Source organism: Ochlerotatus camptorhynchus, unplaced genomic scaffold (assembly GCF_037179485.1).
Source record: "Ochlerotatus camptorhynchus isolate MF236.1 unplaced genomic scaffold, CSIRO-AGI_Acam_v1.1 ptg000169l, whole genome shotgun sequence".
Classification (NCBI taxonomy): Eukaryota; Metazoa; Arthropoda; class Insecta; order Diptera; family Culicidae; genus Ochlerotatus; species Ochlerotatus camptorhynchus.
The window spans coordinates 512590-537476 of record NW_027040659.1 but is presented as its reverse complement, the minus strand read 5'-3'; the positions used below and the strand labels follow the sequence as shown (position 1 = coordinate 537476).

The 24887-nt window shown below is 36.9% G+C and overlaps 1 protein-coding gene across 3 annotated transcripts in view; it reads right to left on the bottom strand.

The window, feature by feature from the left end:
- The window catches only part of Atx-1 (Ataxin 1), a 94141-nt gene that overhangs the window by 56076 nt on the left and 13178 nt on the right, over positions 1 to 24887 (bottom strand). For 2 of the 3 annotated variants that reach the window (XM_065222426.1, XM_065222429.1), the window contains exon 2: positions 611 to 630. The exons of the other annotated variant lie outside the window; for it this stretch is intronic. The gene's annotated coding sequence lies outside the window, so the exon portion shown is untranslated. The remainder of the gene's footprint in view (positions 1 to 610; positions 631 to 24887) is intronic. 3 annotated transcript variants of the gene reach the window in all.

The following is a 24887-nucleotide window of genomic DNA, read 5'->3' as shown; positions in this document are numbered from 1 at the left end:
TTATCTGAACTTCACATAACATTTATGCGATCACATAAATTTTATATGATTTTTCATATGAATTTCACCTCCCTCCTAATATTCATGTGATTTTGTGGTGGGATTTGCAGCTATGTGATCACAGGAAAGCTATGTAAAATCCACATGGATTTAAGTGTACGCCTGTAGGTATGCACGAAACAATAGGTCTAAATTAATATAATAATAACTTATTTTTCCTCAGAAGTCTAATCGATTTGCAGTCTTCGGCAAAGTTGTTCTGCATAGAATCCCCAATCTATTTCTGAGATTAAATAAATTTGAGAAATTTTTGAATTTTTGGCAAGCAAATGAAGGTTCGTTCCGTTTTCCATACATTCTTCCGCAAATCCAGATCACATCCAAATTTGTTCAAATTTGACACCGTAGTTGGGAACCTCAATACACATCTCTCAAACCCAAGATATGTCAAAAGTTTAATCTTAATCGGAAAGAGTTGTGCTGTGTGTTGTCGATAAGACCATTCATTTATGAACAAAAATCCATATTGCACTGAAAACCTGAATCAAAATTGACGAGATAGTCGAATAAAGATATTCTCATTAGAAAGATAAGAAATGTTAACACTCACCTATGGGTATGGGTTTGAACCTGTAAAAAAAGATAATGGTTGGTTAACATTCGCAAAACAAATTTAAACATAGAGCAAACATAATGAAAATAATACTAGCCGAACATTTCAAAAGGTCCGTGTAAACCTTTGTCGAGTTATTTTCTCCACATGGTTTGTTAGAAGAAGGTATTATCTATCATATAAAACGATAAGCACAGCTGGAAACGTATTTGCAGCCGAGTTATTAACGAAAGAGAAAGTCGATGAAGAGAATCGATTAAAGCAGATAGGACCTTTTGAAATGTTCCTTTATAATAGATTGTAGCCGCTTTCGAGCTCTTCTTATTCTTGGCTTTTACACTTTTTTGTGAGCGGCTCGCAACTTAGTGTTCTAGATGTACTTCCATAGTTATTGATTGAGAGCTTTCTATGCCAACAAATGCATGAATTTGTATATTGTGCGGCAATGATACTCTATGCCCAGGGAAGAAAAGAAAATTTTGAAATGGAACATCATCTCGAACAGGCAAATCCACGCAGACACGGATTTGGTAATGCCTTGGCTAACTTCGCTATATGAGGCCCAGACTTTCAAGTTGCTGCATATAATAGCAAGAATTTAAATTCGTATCACGTTTCATTTATTCAATAAAACATCGTCAACTTACTACATAAAAACAATGAAAAAACAACAACATTTACTATGCTTTTGGTCCACGTGATTTTTCTATCACGAGCGGCACAGTTTTTAAAGATGTGATTCATATAATTTGACCTTGAGCTGCTAAGTGTATGCTAAGAGTTTATCAATTTCTCTTCCAAAAATGCGTAAGAATAATGCAAATTTCAATAAACACCGTAATACTGATTGTTGAGTCATTATCATTTTACTTCTCGAAATAAAATAATACGATGATAGTCAAACCTACACGGAACAATGAATCATACATTAAAAAGAATCATATTTTTTCTGAACTACCACGATGGCTGCTTAAGTTTTTTTTCTGCTGATTGCTGATCTGTATCTCGAACTATATACGCTTGCTTCTTAAGCAATAAATCATTTCAGTTTGCTATCAATCTACATACAAGAAAATAAATCAGCAACTCAACAAGCATGATAAAATAAATGACATCGATAAACCTAACTCAAAACCTGGTTGATTAGCTCTAGACAAAACAGCAGAAGCCGATCTGATTTGATATTCAACCCGAGCCAGATCGTTTACCCGTTTGACTTCTGCACGTAAACTCCCACACACCATTTCCACTATTTATACTAGGTTGGTACCAACCCACCCAACCTAGGTGACTGTCGATCGTGTGCGACTTCTGCTTGTGTATTCGTGAGCCGTTTACCTACAATATGTACCTACTCTAGTTGTCCGATAGAGAAAGAGATAATTAGCGATTCTAACGGCCGTAGTAAAATCACATCAACCGGCTTTGTCTGATTAGCGGTCATCCGAGAGTGTAGGGGAACGGCACAGCGCTTGTTCTTATACGAGCACATGCACATATAAAAACTATAAACCAGCTAGTAAGCATTTTTCTGCTTTTATTGCTTTTCCTATGGCTACTTCCACACTTTGACTTTTGTGCACATTCCTTCCGAATAAAACGAAATGGGGCTGCTTCAAATTGTTAAATCAATGTGAATATGTATTGAATTTGAGAAGAACTCAAAATTGAAAAAAAAAAAATTAAGAGGCGAACCATAATCATCTTTAAGTAAAGGATCACTTATAGAAAATCAGATATCAAACGATCAATAAAAGATTAAATAAATAAAAGACCCAGAAAGAATATTATGCTACTTCTAGTTACAGTTGCAAGCACAGCACAGCAAAAAATAATTTTAATATCACATTAAAGTGGATGCACTTCAGCCGTGTGGAAAATATGTTGTAATATTACTTGCCAAAAAGAACAAAATTATAATTAATACCGTGTATGAACTAACATTACGCTGCTTTTACTGCATTTGTTTGTTTTTGTGGTCATAAAAATTACATGAGATTTTCGGCATGATTGAAGTGCATACTCTTGGATGTAATAATAAAATTAATTTTTTGCTGTGTGGTATGCTTTTGGTTAACTCACATGATACCCAAAATGGGACAGTATGTTTACAAACGGAACTGTCCAAATAACCCTGTTTTACAATTCATTTATTCAAAAATAAAATCCTTAATTCTGGTTGATTTTTCTTAAATTTCGCGTGACGTACTTGATGTATGCTCCCCAACGTACATGGCCAAAGTTAGTTTTACCGAAGGAGGGATCTTAGATGGGAAATGTTCAAACTTATCTTAAGTTTTGCTGTGTTCTTACCAACATGAACCCTTTGATTGTGACTATGAACCAAGGCGCAATAGACACGGGTAAAGAAAGTGACTAGATGGGCTTGTTTATTAATCTCTCTGCCCAAAATAGAAGCCAATATATAAAAGGTTAAAAGTGGCTGCTGCTACCGTTAGATGAATTAAGCCTCTTTCGCCGTTGCGTGCTAATAGCAGGTTAAGTGGTCCAGCAAATCAAGAAGAAAAATGCAACTCATTTTTTCTCCTTTTTGTTTTCCCGTCATCTTCTGAACTTTCAAAGTCATGGCCGTTTGAAATCAGTCAGTGGTTCAGTGCCTAGGCGAGTTACTTTTCAATTAAAGCAATTTCATTTCTGATGGAATAGGAGGAATCGAACATGAGTGTTATAAGGCCTAATTTGCATACGTTATAGATTTTGTTGTTCATGGAAAATTACCAGAACAATTTAAATGGAAAATTATTATTATTCTACGATAAATTTGGTATAATTAAAAAACTTGTTAGTGCTAGAAGGGCAAAGCATTTCACCGATTGGACGCTAATTCTATAGATACGTGAAAATAGGCAAAAATTGCTTCCCTTTATCAGTTCACTGCTCGTCAGAACATTCGATCGACATAGACACGGTGTAATATTTTTTTATGTGTGGTTTCTAATACGATGGCTGGCATTCCAATCGCACCTAATTTATACAAGAAGCCAAACTAAACCGGTTTTAGCTTGATTCAATCATCTTCAACTGCTTATGGTCTAGAAAAAGCTGCTGCTACTGCTGCAGGAACGCCTATCGTTTTCGGAAAATTTTCCATTACGAATTTCGATCGCCTTTGTTATCAATTTCGATTACCTCATCATTTGTAGGTGAACACAGTTAGGACCGTCTCACCGCTCTCTGTGTGAGTCAATATTGTTGGACTACAATTGTAGCTGAGAATTCCTAATGCCTAGTGTAGTGAGTTGAGTATGACCTAACCCCTCACTCGACAAACGAGCTAGATTTGCTTGCCGAATCAAATCACTCGGGAGAGGAAATATCGCGCGAATCTGGTTTCTTTAGTTGCGCCCGCATTGAGTCACTTCCTCTCAAAGCCAGACGGCATACATCAACACGGGATACCTACCTACTCTGCGAGAAAGAATGTGTTATTTACATTTTTACGCGATTCTATCGCCACGCTATAGGCCATTGTTTCTGCGGTGTCTATATTTATTAGCAGGTATTGATCGTGAATATCTGCGAACGTATTACGTAAGTCACATTTCAGTTCAACAGAACAGCAAATGCAGGGGAATAAAATTGCACATACCAAGTTTTACAATGAATGACATAGTAGATGTCATAGGAACGGTGTTCTGAATGAAACTGACGTGGCCTACTTGCGATTGCAAGATTAAAGTCACCGATAACTAAGTTTTCTTTTCACTGGAGTTTATCGCTGATAACAGATGTAAATATAGGGTATTAGCCAAGGAGTAAGTCACTCAGCACATTGTGCCAAAATTAGATTTGGCACAGCTTGGTCACATCCATTGGAACACCTTTGGCATACCTTCGACATACCTTCGGCACAATATCGTAGGGATTGGATTGTTGTAAATAAAATGGGAGCACTACTGGACATTTAAGTTATTAAAGTTATTCACACTTAGAAATTTTTACAGAAATCTGTAAAAGTTTAACGAAATCTCAACAGCTGAACGTTCGGTAAAAAGTTTCGCAGATTTCCTGTAGTTTTTCACAAATATCTGTGAATTTTTCACAGATATCTGTAAATAATTACAGGAAAACTGTCAAAAAATTTACCGAACGTTCAGCTGTTGAGATTTCGGTAAAATTTTACAGAAATCTGTAAAATAATCTTACTGTGTTCACATCATTACGTGCTGTTTGATTGTATATTCAGAACCATCCTCTAATCGAGTATACCAGAGGAACTCAGACCAGCAGTTCACTTATAGATGTAAATAAGAAATGTAGGTTCTAGAGTGGGCTCAAGAGAAAGAGGCTGTGAAGTAATGAAACATTACTTCATTATGATGGCTACCAAGCCTTTGGAATTTTCCTTATTAGAAAGTTGAATAGATTTTTCTCCTTTAGTTTACTTAAATCTTTGGTTTTTATTAGTTAGGTAAGTTCCGATTCAACACATTTTAGTTTCATTTTTATACCTGTGATCTTGACTTTTATACCTAGGGGATGAGTACTTAAGGGGGTTAGATTTTAATAAATTCTTTAGTGGGAATGACACTGGTGAAGACTGCACATTGTAGTCGAAATACGTATCTGCCATGGATACCAAAATTAATTAAGTGGAATTAAATGGAAGATAACCTTTCTTATGATCTTTTGTTTTATAGAAAGAGGCTGTTAATCAGACCCCCCTTAATTCATCAAAATTTCGCACACCTGCCACTTCCCGCGTCATCCTCCATTCGATTTATCCTTCCGATTTCAAACCAAAACATCTATCCCTCTCTCTATACAGGTTTTCCACTAAGAAGCCCACATTAATCAGAATTCATGATATATAATGTTTAATGTATTAAATTAATTGTATTTTGTTTTGCTTTGTTTTTCCTACAGCCTTCGACAGTTGGTAGCATTACGCTAAGATTTTATTTTTCAAGGCTTGTGTTTTACATTAGGAGTTATGATTAAATTAAAATAATGTTTGGACATTTTTTAAACACGAGATTGAGAAATATACTCGGCTGTTACTTGGAAAACAAACTTCTGTAGAATTCTGACGAGAATACTTATGTAATTTTTAGGAGAATAATTCAAAAGAAATTAAAATGGTAATCCAAAGGAAAAGCCGAGAAGGATCACTACGAAATTCTGGTAAATATCCTAAGGGAGACCAGGATTTCAAAATGATTCTGATATAATGTCCTAGAGAATTCTGATATGAATTCCAATAAATTTCTGGGAGAAGGAAGGAAGTTTTGAATCGAATTTCTCGGTTATTCAAATGGAATTCCTATGTAATATGGGGATCATGAGAAGGATAGCAAGTGAGTTTTAAGCTGCGAAGTCATTAGCATCACTTCAAAAAAACATTGTAGTCTACTTTTACTTGACGAGATAAATATATAAAAAATACATTCCTGCACCGACGCGAGAGTCCCTATCTTAGATAATACAGCCCGAGAAAGTCGGATATCAATATATTATCAACATGATATCAAACTTTTTTTTTTAAATAATGTTGATAACATATTTGACAGCAGTGCCGGTGGTGTAGTGGTAAGCGTGATTGCCTCTCACCCCAGCAGGCTTGGGTTCAATCCCAGTCGGCGCCGCCGGGATGTTCTGAGGCATAACATCTCTGATCATGTAAAGCCGTTGGTCTCCGATTCATGAGGTGATGGGTCGATAGGTAGGGTCCAGGAGTAGTAGCATTGGTGCTCAACACGAAAAACAAGATCGACGGGAAAAAAAATCAAGGAAAAAACATATTTGATATTCTTTTTATTTATTTAGGAAAAAATGTAGAAAAAAAAACTAAGGACAGTTCCGAAAAATTGTAATGAGAATTCAAAGAGAATTATAAAATAGATTGTACAGGGAGTTCTGAGCATAATTGGGTTCTTTAAGCGTATTGAGGTAAATGCATAATCGTAATCTGCATTAAAAATGGAACCCAAACTTAAAATTTCATCAATTTTGGTACACTGGAACTATTTTAAATAAGCGCGATTACATTTGCAAAAATCATCTTAGGGGTTGTTCATAAACTACGTAGACAGTTTAGGGGGGGGGGGGTTTACAATTATCCACGGCCCATACAAATTTTAAATTTTTTGTATGGAAATAATCAATAATCCCAAAAAACTGTCTACGTAGTTTATGAACAGCCCCTTATTAGCGCCCCTCTATGTCACTTTGTATGGGAGCGAGCTGTCAGTTTGTTAGTTTAGTGTCAAACAGTGAAGTTATTATTTTAAAGCAAAATCCCTTGACAATCCTGAGCAAAATTCCAAGGCAATTTGGAAGAAATTGCTTTTGATTTTAAATAGGGTAAGTGTGCCAGTTATGGCACTAGCGCTTTAGCTTTTGGCTCTAGGGCCGAAATCAAATTTGAAATAAATAACCTTGTATTGGTATAACCTGGCACACTTATCCCCGGATAATATTAAACCATTTGGAAAAGTAACACATAAGATGATAAAGTTGAAATCTTCATGATTCAGAGATCAGGGTGATTCTACAAACTTTATAATAAGTTGATGCAAAAAAAGACATCATCAGTTAGAGTAAACTTGCACACTCATAGAAAATAAAAATACAATATATAATATTAGTGACCATATATTAGGGTGGTTTATTGATTTTTCCCGGTTCTCCCATAAAATTTCCGGTTTTATCATGGTTGTACACTTTAACTCAGGGGAACACAAGAAAGTTATGATCAAATTTGTCTATCATAGGAAAAAACGCACAGTGTTATTAAGAGGAAGTCGGCAGACACTTTGAGGAAAAGAAGAGAGAAGTCGGAAGACAACCCTAGGAGAATTTAAAATAATATCTGAAGTCAGAAGAACCTCGGAAGAAAATGAATGCTAAACCACACGGCACTCTTGAGACATTGGCTCATTTTTTTTCTTTGGTTTGTTTTCCGTCGATCTTGTTTTCCTTGCTGAGCACCAATTCTACCGACGCCAGGGAGGCAGCTCCCACACCTGGACCCTACCTATCGACCCATCAACTCATGAACTGGGGACCAACGGCTTTACTTCCCTTCCGAAGGAAGGTGTGATCAGAGATGTTATGCCTCAGAACATCCCGGCGGCGCCAACTGGGATTGAACCCAGGCCTGCTGGGGTTTGTTGGCTCATTGTTTATATATGTTCTAAATAAGTAATTAGCTAATTAATTGGAGGAATAAAATTACTGAGTTGTTCTTTAAAAAAAAAATATTTGAATTTAAGCAACAAACAGTGCGTCTAAAGCCGGTGATCGCAGTTGGCCGCGCTTCAAAGCTGACGTGTTTTTCTTTTGCTGCATATTTTTCGTCAGCGAATTAAACTTTTTTTGCTTTGAATTTGTTAGTTTGTGTGCTGAAATTTAGTTTCAAGTGTTCATAAAGTTATCATTTAGTGATATATCGTGTTTTTCTTGTGTTGAGGCGTCCAGTTTTGAAGCCAAACTTGACTAAAAAAAGAGAAGAATATAGCAAGTGAAAAATAGAAACATGCAGTGACAAAAGAAAAAAGCAAGAAAAAAATAGGTCCACCTTGAGTGATTCGGTTGACCTTGAATTTAACCTCCAAAATCTACGTTACAGCTTCATTTCCATTGTTTGGAGTCGGTTTCTTTGCCTCCCGGGAGCTCGGTTGCCACACTTTCGGCGTGTAGTTCTATTGAGAGCAGGGCTCTACATTTTCGAAGCTCTAAAATGAACTCGTGTTTTTTTTTTCTCTCATACATACGTGTTCGACGCTTCATTTCTATAACGCCTAGCTAGGCTATCAGCAAGAAATGATAGTGAAAAAGAAGCACGCTTAGAAGGAAACGCTGGCTGTGGAACTTCTCGTCGTTGCTTTGCTCATCGCTTTCAATGTAACTAACGTCGATTTTCTAGTTAAACGAACCTCATTATGGCTTTCAATCCCCTTTCACGAACACTCTATCACCGATCTTTCAATTTGTTTAAAATGCGTTATGTCCCGTTTTTGATCATTTTTTTTAGATAAATATATGGATGGAAGATAAATTAAAAATATTACGTGTAATCTTCACGTGTTTTCACGTGAGAAATGCTTTAAATCTGTTATTTCATTTTCCGTCATATACGTCATGAAACCTCTGTTGATGTGTTTCATGAAAGAGAAAACTATCAAAGTCGAGCGCTCTTTCTCTCATCCGTTTCACCGAAGCTTGAAAGGAAGACCAATTGAGCGACGGGAGAAAGAGAGACAAGCGATTGAACATTTGTTTGTGCACGCCGACTGAGGTTCTAGAATGTTGCGAAGCTGTTCGACTTTAAGGTGTTTCCTCGTAGAGTCCGTTTTTCCATCACACCTCGCAATTTCAAGAGCACACATCTCATGATCTACGAGGTGTATGCATCTGAAAATTTCAGACATCCCTTGCTTCTCCGCAGCAAACAACAAGTAGTAGTTTCAGCTACGTACATTCACAGAAACCTTATTATTTTTACATGTGAAATGGCGAAGTGTAACACAAAAAAGGACGCAACAGGGAATCACCTTAACAGAAAAAGAAAGCCAGCAGTCTCTTCGTCGCATCGATTTGGTCGATTGAAGCTGATATTGTGACGCCCTGATTGAGAGATTCGTCACCGTGGACGAGTTTGTTGGTGAATTAGCCTAGGAAAGTGCTGATTTTCCGCTTGCAAAAGTGTTCGGCTGCTGGTCTCTTACCGGTGTCCTCCCAGGCATGGCAGTGCAAGAAAATTTGTGTTCGGAACTACGGAACCCATGGATTGGAGGATCAAATTAACATGGTGAGACCAGTCCAAATACCTTTAACAATTAAAAAAAAACATAAACTAAATTCGTGCCAGGATTCAAAAGAACATTTTGAAGCTGGAAGTGTGTATGTGTGTGTAATACTGATATTCAATTGATAGAGGTAATACATACATGCTGGGCTTATTGTAAGTGAAAGAAACCTGTGACTCTCCAGACATTCTGAAATGGGTTGCTGGATCTGCAATAGAGCTATCACTTTCTAACTCCCGGACTAAAGCTGTCTACAATGACCATAAATGCGACATTGTACACGGAAACAAATCCGATTCCATTTTCATGAATAAAAAATCATGAAATGAAAAAACTTGCCATCCCATGAAATCGTAACAATGCTTCATGATTTCGTCATGGAAATTCATGGTTTCATAATTCAGCGGAATCAAGACCGCTGCAAGCGTTACACGTACTTGGCAAACCGTGTTCATAAACCGCACTACATAGGTATGTCTTATACGCCTTTTGTCTTCCATCTTATACAAGTACTGATAGTGGTCTAGTGGTCAAAGCATGTGTTTATTGATCTCAAGGTTCTTGGTTCGAATCCAGTCTGATGCTTTATTTTATTCTTTTTACATTTTTTGGTTAAAAATTAAACCCATGAATTTAGATCATGATTTCAACTCGGATGATTCATGATTTTCGGAATGTTTGCTGCGATACGCAAGAGTTGCTAATGATATCATGAATATTATTCATGGTGTATTTTCATAACATGAAAATACGCTTTGTTAATGAAATCATGAGACATTTTTCTCATTTCGGAGGTCGGATTTTTTCCCATACAGAGAGAGTTCTTCCATAATAACACTGCCGGTCAGTGGGGGTTAAAGAAAATACACACACAAACAGTGCGTCTAAAGCCATTGGTTTATATAAGCGTTATGACTGATTTTGAAGCGCAAAACATTTAAATTACATATTTTAATGACCCAGATTTCAGTGCGATGCACATTGAATTGAAGTATTAGCTTAAGCATGAAACAGTTACAAGTGTTTTGCTTTCAAATTTCATGTGTTTGCCGATAAGTGTGTGTAAGACGTGTCAAATTTTTACGGTCTAATGTTAATGAGTTTTTTGTAGAGTGTAAGTATTCCTTGATATAAAGTAACCGACTTTTTTTTCAGTTCCATCGTCAATTTATTGCAAACAGAAAATCAATAACTAAGGGTACTATTTAGATGCCTCAACAATGGTTCTTAAAAGACCCAAACGTCGAACGAAGCAAATAAAAGTAGTTTTTAATCCATTCCTCTAAAGAGCCGATACCTAACTTCAAAACTAGTTTGGTGACTTTTTTTGGATGAAGTTAATAGTTTGGACACATATTGCCATCTCGCATAATCCATAAATGCTCAATGTTGTCTGATAATCCATTGAGCCAAAATTGAGTGATTTCGATTATTGTAGAAGGGTAAAAGGTAAAAGTATTGAAAAAAACGTCATTTACCCTACGTTCTTTGCATTGTTTTTTTTATTACAGTATATTTTTTATTTGGCCTTGCATCAAATTTCCTTCAACTAATTAGTATGTTTTGTTGTAGATTAAAATAGAAATTTATATAATTAATACTCGTCGCAGGTACGACATAAACCATTTCTGCATTGCTCCAAAAATCCCTAAATGTTCCCACAGCCACAAGCGCGATTAAACGCCCGGCGCCATTCGACCACTGTATGAAACGAAATTAGAATCATACTTCTGGACACACCCCGCAATCTGCAACCCCACAAAAGTACAAAACCGACGTAAAACACGATCTTCGCACTTATTGACTGCACGATTTCTTCTCTTTAATGATGACTTGCCTCTTCTGTCCGGTCTCGTCCTCTCCTCGCTATTGCACATTCTGAATCATTCTTGCGCGTACCACCCGAACGGCACAAACGTGTATCTTTTTCCCCATGGCATATAACCGCAAGAATCTGTCTCAGTCACGTCATGGCACGGTCCAGGTCGCTGAGCCGTCTCGACGCGCCGCGCACTTGAAAGGACGACGTGTAGTTTAGTAAAGTGTAGACGAAAAACCTTTCCAAGCGAAAGAAGCGGAAAACAACAGAAAAGCGAAAAGAAACCCGAAAGAGAATGGCCAACCACCATCATCCAGCCAAAGGCCTGCGGGAGCACTCATGGCAAGATCAAGTGATCAACCAAAGAATTTCTGGAGAATATGATAAAACATGGAGAAGAAAAGATTAAGAGGAAAAAAATACAACCATTGCCGCACAAAAATACGATGTGTACACAAACGATTCTTTTTTGGCCAGCTCGAAGTTGTAGAACCGGTTTCATTAGTTCACTATTGATGACCAACCGGCGCACTAAGCAGAGGAATTCGTGTGGAGTGTGAGTTGGAGCCATACGAGAAGAGGCAGCAACCAAGAAGCAATACACAAAAAAGCATAAAAATACACCACGAGCTCCATATACTCCAATCATTCCACCCGATTTCGTCAGCGCTCTTTGCCAGAAACGTTTTTCCTTCGGGGTTGATGATAAAAAGAAAATCATTCGTAGAATTTTAGCCCCGGGGACTAGAATTGTATAATTTTGCTGGATATTCGAAAACAGGAATAATTATTTACATAGATCGATAGATCAGTGGAACATCGACTAATTGTTTCATAAAACTGGTCATTTAACCAAATATATAGCAATTTGAATGCCTGTTGAAAATAATTTAGAGACTCGTTCAAAAAATTAATGCAAACCTAAATTATAATAACCTTTGCCATCGAGATTTTAACCAATAAAGGTGACTGTGAATTTCCACAAAAATATTTTGACCTATTTCATTGGAAGTGTCAACACATTGGAAATACATAAAAAAAAATCATCTTTTTATATTTTTATATTTTGTGCATTCCGAATTTGCAGATTTTAAAATATAAAAAGTTGTCAAGATTATGCAGAAGTGCATCCACGATGCTGGGTCATTAGACCGTGGGTCATTAGACTGTGGGTCATTAGGCCGAACGGTCATTAGGCCGAAATTCGGAAAACATATTTCTCAACACTTGTGACGAACACTAATTATACCGTCTCATGTTAAAAAGAAGAAGAAGAAAAAAACAACTATATAGATTCTTGACCAAAGTGAACTATCAGTCTGTCAAATAGATTGGTGTGAGAAAAGTACGATAAGCATTTAAAAGGACGAATAATAATGTGATTGCATATTTTGTTCATGGTGACAAAAATAACGGAAACAGTAAAAGAAAGAACTGCTCATGTTTAAAACAAACTTTTTTCGTAAACAATATTCGTGGCATCGTTGGACCACCTTCCTATGCACAGTTGGCCAGAAATGCAATTTAGGCGACAAAACCAAAAACTTAAACGAAATTTTTCGGAAAAAATATGCTTTTATCCACAAATTTTGTAATTTTTTTGAAAAACTACCAAATTTACGCTTGGTTAGAATAAATCTTCACATTCTATTGGCAGCTATTTGCAGACACTCTCGAGCAAAGGATTATGCCAAATTAATAACAAGCTCTGGTATCTAGGTTTGATTACTGAACATGTTATCATTGTGGTTGAATAAACAGCGAACATAACACAAACTATAGCAAAACTATATAATAGAATCGATGCACCCCTCGAAATATAGGAAAATCCACGAGCCACTCATTTTATCTGTCAAATTTTCATAGCGAATCAAAATAAACATAGTGTAGACTAGAATTTTGACAAGAATGGGGTACTTTAATCGATTTACTTGGGACCAATAGGCTAGTCAAGTAGTGAGCCAATTTAAAATCGTTAGTTGCCACTGGTTGGTAGTATTGCTCGCTTTCTACTCTTTACATACAATTTTCACACTGCCGTACTATAGAGATCTACCAACTCTATACTTTCATCTCCTCATCTTTCGTATAAAACGACCACTTTAAGGTGATTCCTTGTAGAGTCCACAAATGGCCGCCATGTAGGCTATACATGCACTTCCACTTCGAATTTTCAATTACACAAATCTCGGAAATCGGTACACCATGTCACCTGAAATTGCTACTTTATGCATGCTGCAGTGCAGCAAACGTGGAGTAACAATTTGAATGTTGCATGTGTCGTAGAAGCTGATATTTGTGCACTTAAAGTTTCGAAGTGGTTCCGAGAATAAAGATGTCACAGTGATTCACCTTAAGTCTGATATCTAACAACAATTTATTTTCATTGATATTGGTTTCCATATGCTGCATATGGCGTGTACTATTGTTTGGTTGGTAGCGATCGCGATCGAACAACCAAGCTTGTCACATAGCCGATTAGATTTTGATATGTTTCGTCAACTTGTGCTAAGTGACTTTTCGTAGCTTTCTGATTCCGGGATTGATCGGGTGGGTGTCTAAGTAAAGGATTTGTTCACGTGAGTGTGGTGCGTTTTAAGACAAATAGATATCGCAATCGTGATCAGTGTTTGAGCTTACATCTTTGCTGATTGGAATAAGTGACCAGAAGTGGTGTTGAATATGCGTGCCACGTAGGATGGTATATGATATTGTTTGTTTTTAACTCGTTGTACGTACTAGTATTCCAATGACGTTTATATAAGGTCTGGGCCAAAGGGCTTATTGGTGTTAGTGAAATGTGCAAATGTTTAGTGGTGTTCGTATTTTATTGCAATGTTTATCTTTTTACACGAAACAGCTGTTGGCAGTGACGTATTTCTATCTGTTCTCAGTATGTTGGCAGTGACGTATTTCTATCTGTTCGCAGATGTTCAGCAATGTTTACAACATTTTTGCTTCTAACACCAGCAAGCTGCCTGTTGGCCCAGACCTTATATAAATGTCATTGCTAGTATTCCCGTTCCAAGTATTGATTGGGATTACTGGTGTACAGAGTGAACAGTTACACTCTCTGTGGCTTGGCATGCACTGCTTCCTTCCTCACAGACACAGGTGATGTGCGGGTGGAAAGGTGTTTAGTGTTGGTGAGAGCGAATTGTATCAGGTATTGTCTTATCTATGTGCGATGGTGTTGGTGTATGTGTACGCATATTCCCTAACACGATCATGGGGGTCAACAATGTGGTACAGAGAGAGGTGAAGCAGATCGTGAAATATTGTTGTATTAGTAAACCAAAAATCAAATTAAACGCAAGTAGTGACGTCACTAATTGCTTGTATCGTACAGGGATTTTACTCACACAACTTAACCGATTGCTTCACCTCGGTAATCCAGCTCAATGGGAGGTCAAGGTGAAAAACTGAGGGTTGTCACTGCACGCCGAGTGGGACTTTTTTCGACCAGTAGCTCACGCGTTTGAGAGACAGGTAAGAGATCGATTGCGAAAGCACACTTGGGTTTCCTCTGGAGTGAATATAAAGTCTGGAACGCGCAAAAAATGGTCAACTTTAAATTGGTGTATTTCTGTTAAAAATGCATAAAAAATCTGAAATGCTGTATTTGGAAGTTGAGTGTATATACAATGGTTGCTAACATGAGTTTTCACCATTTGCTCTCCAGTTTTCAAAATGGCGTCCAAGCAAGAGGAGCAAAATTTTGCTCGCGCAGCAAGAGAATCCAACGTTCTCACACGCCAAGTTAGCAAAATTGCTGGATGTGGCCAAATCGACCGTGAAAAACGTTTTAAAAGTTTTCGGGGAGCGTCTGTTGACCACCAGAAAACCTGGAAGCGGCGGCAATCGTAATCCAGACGTGGCAGCGACGACGAAGACTGTGGCGGTGAAATATAAGCGGAATCCTATCCTCTCCATCCGGAACATCGCTGACAAGCTCAATGTCTCCCATACTGTGCAGCGGGCCAAGAAACGAGCTGGGAAGGTGAAGGTGGCGAACCGAGATATTACAAACAAAACACGTCGGCAAAGCAGCGGTTTCGTAAGCTGTATACGAATCTGCTCACAAAGTTCGACTGTGTCGTCATGGACGACGAAATTTATGTGAAGGCGGATTTCAAGCAGCTTCCGGTACAGGAGTTCTATACCGCATCAGAAAAAAGGAAGGTGGCTGAAATTTTCAAAACCATCAAACTATCGAAGTCCCCGAAAAAATATCTCGTCTGGCAGGCCATATGCACGTGTGGTCTAAAAAGCGGCATTTTCATTACTACGGGAACCATCAATCAACAGATCTACGTCTAGGAGTGCCTGGAAAAGCGGCTGCTACCATTCCTAAAGCAACATAATAGACCTGTGTTGTTCGGGCCGGATTTGGCGAGCTGCCACTACGGTAAAAAGGCAATCGAGTGGTACGATGAGAACAACGTGGTTGTGGTACCCAAAGACCACAACCCTCCCAACAGCCCAGAACTCCGCCCTATCGAATGGTTTTGGGCCTTGGTAAAACGGAATCTAAAAAAAAAACTAATAAATCCATGGAAAACGAGCAGCAGTTTAAATCGAACTGGCGTTCGGCGATGAAGTTTGACTGAAAGAAACGATTTTTTTTCGAACAATTTTCGCGCGTTACAGTCTTTATCACCTATTAACATTTTTTCCAAAGGTTTGCGGCCTACATAATGTTGCGTAATTTGTCAAGAGCATTAATCAGGTTGTGATATTTATGCCGTAATGCTCTATCCTGATCAGGGATCATGGTTCAGCCTTCCAAGGAGGTTAATTTATACGTATGCCTTCATTGCTGTAGTTTTCTTAATGACACCAACGTTGCAATGATGTGACAGTCGTTTTGCGTGACAGTCGTCGTCGTCAACACCAGTACGTAGACAATCGCTAGTGAGGTCTAAACCTAGGTCGAAACAGTGCAAAAAAAAAGTTTTTCACGGTAAAACATGCAGTGCTGCAAAATATCAATATCAATACCTAAAAAAGCCTGAATTTCACTAGCCACCTGATCTCAGTATCAGTTCAGACAGTTAGAATATCAATATCATTCACCTCAATGTCAGTGCGCAAATGACATTTACATCGTAAAGAGACCACTGATATTAAAAGTTCTACCTTTAATGTTTCTAATAGAGTACCAATATTTAGAAAACTCATTAGTAATATCAAAACAATGCAGCGGTAATACAAAAAAATTGATTTATTGAGATAAAAGTAATATTTTCAACTTTTACCTAGTGATATTCAAATGGATAGTAATATCAAAGCCGTACCGCCTGATATCATGACTACTTCGAATATCAGTGTAGGAAGTGAACTTCAGTGCTAGACCAATATCTTACGTTATTTGACATTGTTGACAGCTCGCAGCACTGAAAACATGACGATTTGAATAATGTCATGTCATGTTATGGTCGGTTGTTATGTTTGTTGTAATATAAGGGGCCCGGTGGCCTAGTGACGACCCTTTTGGCTTATTGAGGAAGATCGTGGGTATGCCCCTTTACATTACTGGGTTACATCATTTGCCTACCAGTCATCAAAAGATCAAGGATCATAGTCTTATTAGCGTGAATTTGAAACACTATATTACATCAAAACTACGATCGCATCACTTAAATATCAAGGTGAATCCTGATCAAAGGAATCCAACCTAGTGACAAAATAGCCTATCCTGTGGTCTTTGTGGTAATTCAGAGATAAACACGTTCCCCGAAACAACAAAGGTCACTCTAATATTCTTTCCTCACTCGCACCTGACTGTAAGGACGTGATCGTCACCGTTATTGATCTTTAAAATATGGAGTCACACTGAAACTGGTACATGGGGAATGAACGGTCATTCAGTTGATTCATTGTGCAATTTCACTGATTCTGATCAATCACGGAGTAGGAACCATTGATATGTGCAGTCAGCTAAGCTAAACTAAGCTAAACTGAGCTAGCGACATCTGTTAAGGAAATCAACTATGCTTGTATTCCATAATATCGAGAACTATTTTTTTTCTTCAGTTCGAGACATATCACCACTGCGACCAGTTATTTGATCTATTGTAGTATATCCTGTGTCCTTAGTTTAGTGCATGTCGTATTACTCCAGCACTATTGAGAAATTATGAAGTGTTCGGTGTTGATGCAGTTGTCATTCTTGCCTTCATCGCTAGGAATCGATTCTAATTGAAAGGTCCCGCAATTTATACCCTTTGGAGTGTTGGAACACCTTCCAAAGGCGCGCCCCTTTGTCAGTCAAAATTGGATTCCTTAGCAACAAAAATAAGCAATGACACCGATAATGACCATGCATCAGAACCCTAGTCTTAACAACTTCAAACTAGGGAACAACGAATAGAAGATTAGGAATCACATAGGTAAAGACTAACTAACTCATTTTGACGTATGACTATGTCTTTAATTTCTATACTGTGCGTCACATTTAAAAAATCAAAATTCCGACATTTAACGAAAAATCCCAAACACGGACACCATTTCACCAATAAAAGGAAAGGAGGAGAAAAGCAGCGATAATAAAAACGCTTGCCATATCATTTTCTTCGTCATTTGCTTTCGAGCAACGGACGGATAAGCGTCGGACACGACGTTTGAGTGGAACAGCACGCATCGCACCAATACGAAGACGACCACATTATTTCCAATTTCAATCTGTATTTTCACCGTAAACATATTTTTAATCTGTTTCTGGCTGACAAAAATCTGTATAAATTCTTTAATATGATCTTATTGCGGATCGTCGTAAATATACTTTGAGTTCATTTGAAGTTCAGAAATAGTTTGTTCATAGTTAAGAATCTTGAAGAATGACTTAAGTTTGCTTTCTAAAGAATTTATCTAATAAGTGATTTGTATCTTTTCTAAAAGTCTAAAAATAAAAAAAATAAAAATCAAGTACAAGTAATGAGAAAAAAGAACCTTAAACAAAAAATAATAATGAAGAAACAATCACATTTTCGTAAAATTTGAATTTTTTATGTCTGAGATTACGAAAATCTTTGTCAGGTCAATTGTTTTTTTTTTTGTTCAACATTTTTAGAGAATGACAAATAAGCAACAAAGGTTTATGAAGTATTAGTTGTAAAATGTTATGCTCGATGTTTCAATTCCTCAAATCATTCTAATCAAACCAATTTTCAACTTTATCTAATCATTTGTCATATTAAAAGGTTATTGAATTCGCTAGCTGTTGCTCGAACCTATATACCTAAGTGTACACAGTATTTTTTTTGTGAAAAGCTTTGGGATGGTGCCATCTGTATTTCTCTATTTGTAATCGTGTTCATATGTTTTATCAACTTTATTGTATTTTGTCACAACACATAACTTTTATTAGGATGTTTAGTAGAATTGCATAGAATATTCTTTATTTCTGATATTACGTTAGTCAAATGTCAAAATATCCAGTTGACTCAATCAGCTTGTGGGTTGTTAAAACGGCTTGTTTACCGATCCGACAAATAAAAAAAAAATAATCATAGTACCTGTCACCATGTGATTAAACAATAAGAATGAAAAACTAACATCCCTCCTAATGAGCAATCGGAAATCAGAACATCTGAGCGTCAGAAGTCCGTTCAAAATAACGAAGATAATAAAATAAAAAGTGAAACATTGGTTTTTTGTTAGGTGCTCGTACCTACTCAAAAGGAAGAAAGGATTATTTATGGATATTAATAAATATAGTCCAGAGTTAAACATAGATTCCACTTATTTGAAAAATCTGTATTATTGTCAAAATTTTGTCAAAAAATCAAAACTTTATCAAAATTTTGAGAAAAATCTTTTTATCATAACAGATAAATCTGTATATGTGACATCACTGAGACGACGACGAAAGCACCCACATCGACCGGAGGAAAGGCTTCATGCAATAGGAAGCATGACTGGGCCACTGTCATCCGGTCGGCATTGACTTGCATCGGTGCGGCCACCATTTGAAAAACAACCGGCCCTTTTCAGGGTCATCAATTCAAAAACGGAAAGAGTTAAGAACTAAATGATTAACATATTTGTTCCGTCCACTAGCGGTCCTACGTCAAGCTTCCGTTCGTGCCCCTGGGCACAGACCCTTCTCCTTTTTTCCTTGTTTCAAGATCATCCTCGGTCCAGGCAACCCGAGGACTTACCACTATCAACAAGGCATAAAAAGTAACAACACAGCAAAAAAATAATTTTGATATCACGTCAAAGTGCATGCACTACAATCATGTCGAAAATATGGTGTAATATTACTTGCTAAAAAGGACAAAATTATCATTAATACCATGCATGAACTGACATTACGCTGCTTTTACTGCATTTGTTTATTTATGTGGTCATAAAAATTACATGAAATTTTCGACATGATTGTAGTGCATCCACTTTGATGTGATATCAAAATTATTTTTTTGCTGTGAAGGACTAAAATGTGTTCCTTTAATTACTGAAAAATCTTGTTCCCCTAGTTTAAAGTAGTCAAGACTATGAATCGGTTGTAGATCTTACATCCCGTGTTGTACCACGAAAAGGTGATCTACCCACGTTACAGGGCATCGAGAACTATTAATCATTGTTAAATTACTGGAACTGAATACCCTGAAGTCTTTTTTTACACGGTTTTTTACGCGGTTAGTGCCGCTGAGTCGCGATTTACACGGTATTTATCCGTTTCAAGCTATAGGTAATCAAATGGCATACTTTAAAAAAAATCACAATTTTTGGTGTAAATACATAAATTTTTAAAATATGTCTATATGGAACATCGCATGCTATAATTACGAATGGCATCAACATCCGATTTTTAAAAACATTTAAGCATGTGTAAAATCAAAATCTCGATAGTTTTTTTTACACGGGTATTTTTACACAATACATATACCCCGTGTAAAAAAGACCTGAGTGTACTTAGTGTAGGGTTTCAACCGTTCAATCATCAAACCCCTCGCAGTAAATTAGATAGCATTGAGGTATTCCAAAGATCGGTCATCAGGATTTGTTATTTCGACTAAGGGGCTGTTCATAAACTACGTAGACACTTTATGTTGGGGGGGGGGGGGGGGTGACAAATTTTCATATTCCATACAAATTTCCAAAAAAAAAAATGTATGGAAGATTGTCTACGTGGGGGAGGGGAGGGGGGGTCTTAAGCATCTATAAAATGGTCTACGTAGTTTATGAACAGCCCCTAAGTTTACAAACTCAGAGAAAAAGATAGAAAGAAAAAAAAGTAGTCTGCCGCGTACAACAAGCAGGTCGTTCCGTACGTTATTTTTTTTTTTCTTCGAATGACCACTATCTTATCTCATCGCCAACGTTTTCAAATATTGCTGCCGTGTTCTGCTGGTATGTTTACGTTACTTTCAGAGTGTTGTTATAAAACTTCTTTTCTCCACTCACACTCGACGCAGCCAGGTCACACACAATAAGCCCCGTCAGAACATCAGCAGGCCCGTGTGCGAACGTGTGGAGTTTGTGGTGGGGATCGCAATGGAATTAGCGACGAGTTAAAGCCACAAAAGAAAAACGACCAAACGAATCTTCTCTCCGGCATGGTCTGGTCTGGTCTGGTCGGGATGGATGGGATGGATGGATCTTCTGGACGGACGGACGGATCAAGATGAAGAAGGTGCATTCCACTTTTATACGAACGAGCCACACAAAACGTAGACGCAGATAGGATAGGAATGCTGCACGGTTCGCTGATCTGACAGCGTCGTCGTCGTCGTCGTCGTCTTCTTGAAACACGCCATGAAGATGACTATACACCTAGTAAGGGATACTTTTCGCGTCTCTTCATCCCGGATTTTCATACTACGATGATGCACCACTCCACTCACAAACAACGTGGATGTGTACGGAGAGAAATAATATCAATTAATAATGAGGTTAAATCATTTATTATTATCGTCACGCTGATCGTGTTTGATTTAAAATTCTTGTCCGTTCGCATCTCGGCGTCTGCAATGCAAACAGATCGAACGACTTGCCGATCACTACGTCATTAGAGATCTTCTCTGTTTCAGACCAGTTTTTCTTCATCTCTTTTTTCTTCAATTCCGGGAAAATGAAGCAACATGCCTCTTCGTCGTTACCGTCATCATCTTGGTCATTGCATTCATTGGCAGATATCGTGCGAAAGTACGGGAACGCGTCTTCTCTCATGTTTCTCCTCGTCATCGTTCGCGTGCAAAGTTTATGCTGTGAAACATATGCGTTTAGTGCTTACAGCTACAATGTTGAAGGCACTAAACGGAGCTAACACACTATCATTGTCAACGCTATTGCCGGGTGGTGTTTTACATAGCGAGCCTTGAAAACTTCAACCCTAGTGCCCCGGATTTCTCTGAGCCACATTTTTGCTATCCAACGTGAATCAATTAACGAATTATGATACAAGAATCTTCAGACTACTGATGCCTTCTCTAGCATATGGTCGGGAAGGCTGATAAATTGGAAAGTTACGGCTGTAAGTATAATCGAAATCTGTTCTAAATTTTGAGTGTGTGTCGGAAGAATATTCGGTTCATTTTATAATTTGTATCGTTCCTCATAAGCTGATTTCGGACCACCAAAACCTGTACTCAAACCAAAGCGAAAAATGTATCATGTAAGAATGCTAAGAACTACAAGAAGATTGTCTTCTGGCTTGAGTTAATATCAGGATTAGGATTCTAGGACATAGAAAATATAACATGACTTTTGAATTGAGTCAACATTTTAATGTGGGAGTTAAAAAAATATATAATTTTCCAAAAAGATTTGATTTACATTTTTTTTTCTTGCAAAGATTTAGTCTTTAGTTAGTGGCTGGATTAAAATTAATAAATAGAAAAACCTGAGGACAAGTTCACAAGGTTCGAAAAACTTCGATTTTTGAACTTAAATTACTAAAAAAAAACAACAATTAAATGAACTTGATTAGCTACGCATCCAGTTGCTTTTGTGATCTATTACAGTAACTACACTTCAAACTAGTTCATCAACACCTGGCTGACTGAAGTTCCATTTTAAAGTTTTTTGTCCGTTTCCCAGGTCAATATTTAAAACAAATTCCCGGATTCACAAAAAAAAAATATAAAAATCACATAAAAGCAACAATATTATCTTGCTATCAACAACCAAATTTTTGATTTAAACTGCAATACTAATTTAAAATACTGGTTAATACACCTACCGGTGATAAGTGATTTTTTTCATGTAGTATTATTTCATATTCTAGAAACTATTGCAGGGTATACTATTTTGTAACTTGGAGGTAAATCAGTTCAAGAGCAAACGTCAAATAGCCGTAACTGCTATTGTCAACAAGAACTTTAAGCGTTAAATTGTCGAAACAAGCTAGCTGCCCCCACGTTAACTAACACCACCACAAGATAGGGCAAAATTTACCTACCTTGAGGTTCCGTGTGAGACCTTAATAAAGACTGTAAGTAGTAGGATGGTTCAAAATATAGTTTATACTCCTAATCAGGTCCTGACGATTCTCCAAATATTTGAGCTCATTTGGTTGCGATCCCACTGGCCATTTGAAGATAACATGGGAAAAGTTTTTTTTTTTCACTTTGTCCTAACCTACGGGTAAGCTTGCAATCTGTACTAATGTAAAATTTCATCGTTTACAACTTTGCTCAAAGTCACTTTATGATTGAACTTTACGATAGTTAGTTATTAATTGATTTGCCGATTACTTTCTGATATGATTCGTCACCTGCATTCAGGGCAACACGCCAAGTTCACTAATGTTGCCAGCTGAGCAATTGATGGGTTGTTTAATCGGTTTTACCGTAATCGGTTTCATCGGTAGTACCGTGCCATTTTGCAATACCGAAATACCGGTTTTTAAACTTCTGAAAAGCGGTACTTTGGGTAATTTTTATATCCAAAGGTTGTTGTTTATTGGTTCAATAAGAGCAATGAGGGTTTACTGATCTAATAGACTTTAATAATCAAGAAGTATCAATTTAAATCAATCAAAAAATCTCACGTTTTAAGATTCTTCAAAAGTTATTCAGCTATATGCATGCAAATAATATTTAACAACAGCTTTCGAAACACTATTTGGAACTTAAAACATGCAACTTGAAGTTTTTAGAATGTTGCAGATTGAAGTAAAGTTAATGTTAATTTTTATGGTAGGGTATACGTCCCTAACCTCGGTCTAATATGCAGCCATAGATTACGTTTTTAATCATAACTCATCAATTAATTTACCTGCAAACGATATTCTACTGCTAAATGGTATGCTTAGATATGCTTATCATGTCGTTTGCTATCAGGAACCGCAAAAAGTTGAAAAACTTACTTTTTTTAAGACAAATACTCACCAGGGAAATGTATGTAATATCGGTCTATTGTCCCCAAATTGGGTCTATTTATGGATGCAACTTCGTCCTATCCTGTTTGATTCTCAAAAAAAAACGCTCTTGGTAACGTTTTCTTATGTATTTTTTTTTATCACTATCACTGTTAACTTAATACTCTTCATTCCTCAAAACATTTCTTAGAGAAAATTTTACGAAAACTACATTAAATCACTCAAGTTAAAAATTAAAAATTAAAAATTTCGCTTATCGTCTTTCGACCGCAGAATATCTAAATCAAAACATTGTGATGTTCATTATACAGATTTGGCAGAAAAAATCTCCCTTCCTGTTCGTTCCTTATCATCCAAATGCAAACCACATTGTTGACGTTACTCTTATTGCTATATGCTGTCAAATGAATTTCATGGGCCAAAGTTAGGAACATAGAAAAGAAATGTGTCCCTAAAGTTGGGTCCATGATTTACTTGTGAAAACGTTGTTAAACAATTAAAATAAACATAAAATATTCAAACAGTAACTGTGAGTTTTACGTCTAGTGTGTATTATCAGGTAATTCCATTCAATAAATGCCATAATCAGGCCATTTGATGATCGTCAGTGCAACCTTCCCATCTTAACCTTAGAAGTCATGGCGGCTAAAAACTCCGAACAGAGTGATATTCTCAACCAGTTTTATTACTTACGAGAGCTGAAAATGTATTGAAATGTTGTGATATAAATTGATTTGTGTGTGGTACACATTTATCAATCATCAGTGATCAATATTTTCCTTATTTTTTGTGTAATATTCCTTAATTAATTATTTATTTGCGTGATAGGCCGAATGAAAGGACTAGACCCACATTACATACCGTAACCCTATTTAAAAACTCATTGCATAGCACCCGAAAAAACGGGCGGAAACACTAATAAAAGTCTTCATTGCACATTTTCCTTGGATCATAATGAAAAAGTGCGTAGATGACACCAGCCGATACAACATGCAAAACGCACATTTATTAACGATTCTGCACTTTTGAGAATTCAAGCTAGAAACCTAAATTACAAAATATATTGAATATTGTGTAAATCTAATAAATCCTCTGCAACCTACGCCCAGATCACTTGCTAAGGGTCTAACTGATTTTAAGCTACATAAACTGTCCAAACAAAAGCCAACCGAAAATCACTAATCTTGTTTTCATTGATGGCCATAGATTGTCAAAGATATTTTTTTTAAATCTACTTATATTTTGTTACCGGTGCTTCATTGTGGCATCTTTTGTTTGACCATCTTTATTGTATTTGGCTATTTTTTTTAAATTATTTACTTAACATTTTTATGACATATAAGGTTAATATAGGGC